Consider the following 6,000-nt stretch of genomic DNA (forward strand, 5'->3'; position numbering starts at 1 on the left):
GCTCTGAGAGGCACTGTGAAGATACTGCCAATGAATGTGACACTAAAGTTGTAGTGAAGTGTTTGGAAAGCACAAGGATATTCAATTCCTGAAGCTCTTGCAGCAAACAAAATAACATTCTACACCGATACACCCATGAAGTGTACAGCCCTCTAGACAGCTGCCCAATATTAGAACACTAGCTACAAATTATGTTTTGCTGTTGACAAAATGACACAGAAAATTCTATCTCCATTTACATTTTGTTAAAAACATTTATGACAGCTTATCAGAAACATATTCACTGGTTACAGGCTCAATTGTACATGATGGAAGCACAGCTGGAACAGGATCTTAGGGGTGGGGGGCAGACTTCAAAAATATCTGTCCAACCTGAAACTAAACGCAGATTGACTGGAACAATTAAAGATGACAACCTGCCAGAAGCATGCAGCGCTACAAAGTGTTACAGACACCCTCTAAGCATTCCTCTACCCCATCAGCCCTACAAAACACAGACCCCCTGGATGGCAATCCAAAACACTACTGCCTATAAGCAAAAGCACAAAACATGTTGATAAACATGCTTAAGATAAAGGTTAGTAGTGCTTCTATACTGGCATCAAGCAAACATCAGCATTAAGGAAGTGCAAAGTTTACTGCACATGACACAACAGAAGCAAAAAGAGCTCATCTCTGTAGCTCAGGAAACATCGGCCCCATGAGCAAAATAAACATTTTTTGTGTTTACTGTACTGAAACAGCAGTTATGCACTCATTCCAAACCATTATCACTTTCCTCATCTACCAGCAGTATCTTTTAGTTAAGCTGAAAATTTGACAATCCAAGTCAAATCTATTTTTACTACATCTGGACTTACAAGAAAAGCAATGGTTCACAATTCACCTCGGCACCATAAACTGCAGCTAAGCAGAACCTCACTACAAATTGCCTGGGAATTTTCCTGAGCCAATAGTCCTAAGAAAATAGACAATGAAATAGAGAGGTGCTATTGACAGATATAACCAAGAGAATCCAATTCATGTTTCAGATCACAGAAATGCACCAATGAAACATGACATGTTACCTGTAGATATTTTAGCAGAGATTAAACTAGAAGTCCCATTACAAATGGAAGCTGGAGGTCAAAAAAAGGTACAGAGCTGCTGAGTGCTGGAGGGCAGATCAGAATTCCTCAGGTTCCACAAGGCAAGGACAATGCAGCCCAATGGCTTCTGACAACAATACTGTCTAGGAAGCAGGCCTGCAGCTTCATAAAAGCTGTCTTCTCTAATATCTGGCACACACTATTTCAGGAATTACCTGCCAGCAAGTTAAAATAGTGAGATGTGTAAGAGCACTGAGAAGGTATAACCATTTAGGGAAAAAGTATTGACCGTGCTGAAAAATCATACCTCTCCTGCAGTCAGGCTTCAAGGCTTTGGCTTCCTAGTAAGTGCTATGACACAACGCTGCAGCAGCACGTTCAGTCAAGTAGTTAAAGTTGCAATAACAATTAGGAAGGATCTCGATTAGGTATCCTGAGCCAGAACAATCATCATCATAACACTGACGTAGATCCAAATTCAAGCTAAATTAAATGGCCACAAGGCAAAGAATAACAAACAAAAGCGTCTCAAGATCCACAGAACTCACAGCCCAAAGCAGATGAGTTATTGGTCTGATTCATAATTCAAGTTTCTGCAGTTCCATTACATTATTAACTATAAAAATCAAAAGCCTTTAAGTTCACAAAGCAGTGGAAACTCAAAGTTTGAAAAAGGTCAAAATGCCACTAAGATGAAATCAGATACCTTCAGCATTGTGTGTAACGACCTGAACTGCAAGCAACTCTTACACACAGAGTGTGTCATAAAACAGAAGAAAGCCTCAGAAAGTCTCCACCTGCTCCAAAAGCTCTGAGACATTCATGTGATACTGTTTACTGTTATCTCCTGGAGTAGTCAGTCTGACAGCCCAAAGCAGACTAACCAAGTGAACTAAGCAACATGCTGCTAAGTCCCTTTCTGAGGTCACAACTGTTTCCTTCAACTGAGGTTTCAGCAGCCAGAGCCAGTGCCTGACAGTCCTTGTGTAAGTGATTCAGAACATAAATTCTCCCACTCTCTCCTGAAAAAGTCAGCAGGAAAACCACTGAGGTGCAGTTTACCAAGACAAGTCTAAAATTCAGGCCTTATGTCAAAATAACTTCCCAGGGAGATGGTGGCGTCACTGTCTCTGGAGGTGCTCAAGAAATGTGCAAGTGTGGCACTGAGGGACACAGCAGGCACACTGGGGATAGGCTGATGGCTGGACTAGATGACTTCAGTTTTTTTTTCCAACTTTAATGACTCTATAACTCGTGTGTGCCCTTTATACACAAAGCAAATCCAGATCATGATGCCGTCTTTCCAGACTTGATCTGCACCCTTCCCACTGCCCTGTGTGTTCAGCAGGAACACTGGCTTCTAGGGTCCCTACCCAACCTGCAATACTGAGCTCTGCAGATACCTCCACCTTCCACATGCACACAGCCTTCTCCCTGCATCAAAACTCACTACTTCCACACTCATCAAGTGATTGGAATCCACATTTATTTAAGAATATGGATAAAATACCTGTGCAACCTGGTCTAGGGAGACAGCTTTGGCATGGGGGTTAGACTTGATGATCTCTAGAGGTCACTTCCAACCCCTACAGTTCTGTGATTCTGCTGGTTGAAGGGCTGCTGAGTTGCTGTGATTTACCCTGTTTCATGGCACAGAATATACACACATCCATGCATGCAGATTCACATCATGGCTACAAGTGATGTTTCCGTACAGCTAGGCTGCGCAAAACACAAAGTTACCTATTGTCATAACAACAAAACAAGCTCAAAGCTCAGAGAGGATAGCTCCTACTCCCGTTAAGACCAAAGCAGGTGTAGGGTACCTGTTTTGGCAGGGGAGTTGGACTCAATGATCTCCTGAGGTCCCTTCCAACCCCTATGACTCTATGAAAGCTAACAGACGTTCAATGACAAGCTGCTCAGAGATTTGATGCCTTCAGGCCGATCTAAGGAATTTACAGCCACCTATGCATCCAATCAAACACAGACGTAAGTGGTACAAAGAGCGTTTCTCAGGAACGACTTCACGGCACGAGCCGTTCTGGAAGCAGCCTGACACTCGGGATGAGCCGTAAACCGCCTCGGACAAGGTAAAACAAATTACCAACCCGTCGGGAGGCGGACGACTCGCTCCCACCCTCTCCATGTACCGCCGTCCTTCTGCTTACTCGCTTCGCGCAGCGCAATAAAAACCAGCAGGCAAGTTTCGTTTTTGCTTTCCGTCGGTTTCGCTTTCCAGCCGCCCGCGAGCAACGAAAACTTTCTGCTCGGGTTAAACCCGAGCAATACGCGGGCAAGACAGGAAGAGGCAGGAGCGCAGCCGAGCGGGCGCCTGCAGCTGCACTCGCCGAGGGAACGGCAGCGCTCGGGGCCGAAGCGGCACACCCCTCGCTCGGCTCAGCTCCGGAGCGGAGCACGGCAAAGCACCGCACCGCCGGAGCCGCCCGCCCTTCTCCTGTCAGCGCCGCTCGAGCCCCTCCCAGCAGCGGGACACCCACTCCCCCCCCATCCCCGGCCGGAGCAAGGCGGAAAGTTTCCCCCCCACCCCCCAGGGGAAGCACGCTCCGGCCGCTGTCCCCGCCCGAGGGTGCGTGAGGCGGCGCCGTGCCCCGCTCTCGGCTTCCCGACTCACCGCCATGGCCCCGCCGATCCCCGGCTAACGGTCCGAGCTCCGCCGGCGGCGGACAGCGGCTGCAGGGCGGGGAGCGGGGGGAGTTCCCGATGGCGCAGCTCGGGCAGGGGCGGTGCCGCGCCGGCGGTTCTCCACCCCCTGCCCGCCCCTCAGGTACCTGCGCCTCGCCCACCGCCGCTTCACTCCTCCCCTCCCCGCACCTGTCACTGGCCCCCGCCGCTGGCGCTGGCGCTGCCGCCGCCGCCACCTCCGCCCCGCAGTCCTGACGCTCCCCTCAGCTTCGCCCGCCGGAGCGCGGCCGCCATCTTTGTGGAGGGCTGGGAGGGGCCGCGAGGGGGCAGCTAGCTCCGCTATGCACTGCGCCTGCGCGGGGAGCTGCTCCTGGACCGGAGGGGCGGGGTCAAATAGGGGGCGGGGCCATATGGCCTTTGAGGGCGGGGCCAACTGGCTGAGGGGCGGGGCTTGTGGGGCTGTGGGTCTGACCCCCATTGGTCAGGTGTTTGTGCTTAAACACATCGTGTCGCGCTCGTGAGGGAAAAAGAGGAAAAAAAACACATTTTCTCCAGCTGCTTTTACAAGGAGGAAGAGTCTTCACGCAACACCTACAATGCCCGGCTGGTGTCTTGAATGCTAATTTGGGATTATCTTTCGCTTAACGTCTGTTTTTTCAACCGTTGTGGATCGAAATGATTTCCATTCAGTGCTGGGCTTAATGACCTCCTGCAGCAGTGGACTGAGCAGAATGAGCTGCTCCATAAAGCTTTTCTTAATTTGCCTTAAAGTTCTCTGTTATTAAGTTAATCGGTTGCTATTTCTCTTGCATATCAGCTGTGCTCAGAGCACTTTTACAGCTTAATGGCACACAGAAGATAGCCCAAGGGCGCACCATCTGAAGTCTGCTGTCCTGGTTGCTCACCATAGGCCCCCATCCAGAACTCACAGTTTCACCAGTGAAGCAGCATCCTAGGACGTGCTTTGTCAGATCTCCAAAGCTGGGGAGACTGGGGCCTGATCGATATTTGGATGAGCCACCTCGTTAGGTGTTGCAGAACGCAGTGCTGGTGATTCATCTGGTGGCTTTCGTCTGTCTATGAGTCAGGGCTTAACAAATGCCACTGCGCAGTGCTCGCGGGCTCTGCTGTCCAGTTGCACAGCACTGGAGAGCTTTGCCAGTTGGATCTATTGGGAGATCGCTTGTGTGCTATCCAGCTGCACAGCATTGGAGTGTTTTGCCAATTGGATCTGTTCAGAGATCACTTGTTTTCCTATCTTTCTCTGGTGTTAAAACCCTTCCTCACATCCCTTGCAGGTGAAATTAAGTGATCAGTGAAATGTTTTGGGTGTATGGGTACAGATTTATGGTGAGAAGGAAAAGCTGAGAGTGTTTTGGACTCTTCTCCGTAGCCAAACACTGGTCCACGCTGCATGACACAGTCTGCTTCCTTCTTTTTCAGGTCACAGATGTTTAAACGCCTATGTATGAAATTCCATTTTCTGCTGGAATAACATTTAAAGTCACCTGAAAATCATTCCAAGTAATCTAAGTACTAGGGAAAGCAATATAGTGACCTCTTTATCTCTTTTTCATGGTCTTACATGAATAAATGGATTTTTCTAAAACAAAACTAAATTAAATTGAGATTATTTACCAGTCTAAATTGCATGTGCAGATTTTGGCTACTTGCAGATGATTGACCAAATGCCCATGCTTTCATCCATTGTAGAACTTCCTGGAAGAAGCCATGGAGACATAATTTCTTTACTGTATTATATCAGATAGACATCCAAGTACTTATGAAAAACGTTTATGAAATTGAGATGGTAGTTAAACCCAGTAGACTAGAAAAGAGAGGACAAATCCATCAGAGGATTTGCAGCATACTCCCTTAAGATGTATTATTATTTGGCCAAGTAGTGCCCCCTTTGTGTAGCTGTCCTTTCTTCAGTCAGACACAGGTGCTGTACTGTCCATAGGGAATTCTGAAGAATTGATGTAAATGTTTCATGTTTGCATTAAGTTTTATTAACTCATAAAAAATAAGCAGCAGTGCAGTGCTTGGGATAAGAATTGAGCAACTCATGCAAATTTTAAAATCTGGGTCACTTTAATCAAATTTCTGTTTCTCTCCATCCTTGCAGGGAAAGCAGAAAGTCTCAAATTCTGAAGTTAAAATAATACGACTGTTCACCACTTCTACACACAGCAGTGGCTGACAAGCAGTGACCAGCAGGCTTGAACTCCAAATTTACTATGAGCAAACTGTTTTATCATCCAAA

At 47.5% G+C, this 6,000-nt stretch overlaps 1 protein-coding gene across 4 annotated transcripts in view; it reads right to left on the minus strand.

Moving 5' to 3' along the window:
* The window catches only part of FNDC3A (fibronectin type III domain containing 3A), a 106,641-nt gene extending 102,733 nt beyond the window's left edge, over positions 1-3,908 (minus strand). For 2 of the 4 annotated variants that reach the window (XM_065743923.1, XM_065743919.1), the window contains exon 1: positions 3,724-3,908. The gene's annotated coding sequence lies outside the window, so the exon portion shown is untranslated. Of the gene's footprint in view, positions 1-3,199; positions 3,217-3,259; positions 3,518-3,723 lie in introns of those variants that run through there. The other 2 variants (XM_065743921.1, XM_065743922.1) reach the window with 2 other exon arrangements.
* Positions 3,909-6,000: the final 2,092 nt, after the last annotated feature.

Source organism: Cyrtonyx montezumae, unplaced genomic scaffold (genome assembly GCF_038088225.1).
Source record: "Cyrtonyx montezumae isolate F1298 unplaced genomic scaffold, pur_monq_1.0 scaffold_3, whole genome shotgun sequence".
Lineage (NCBI taxonomy): Eukaryota > Metazoa > Chordata > Aves > Galliformes > Odontophoridae > Cyrtonyx > Cyrtonyx montezumae.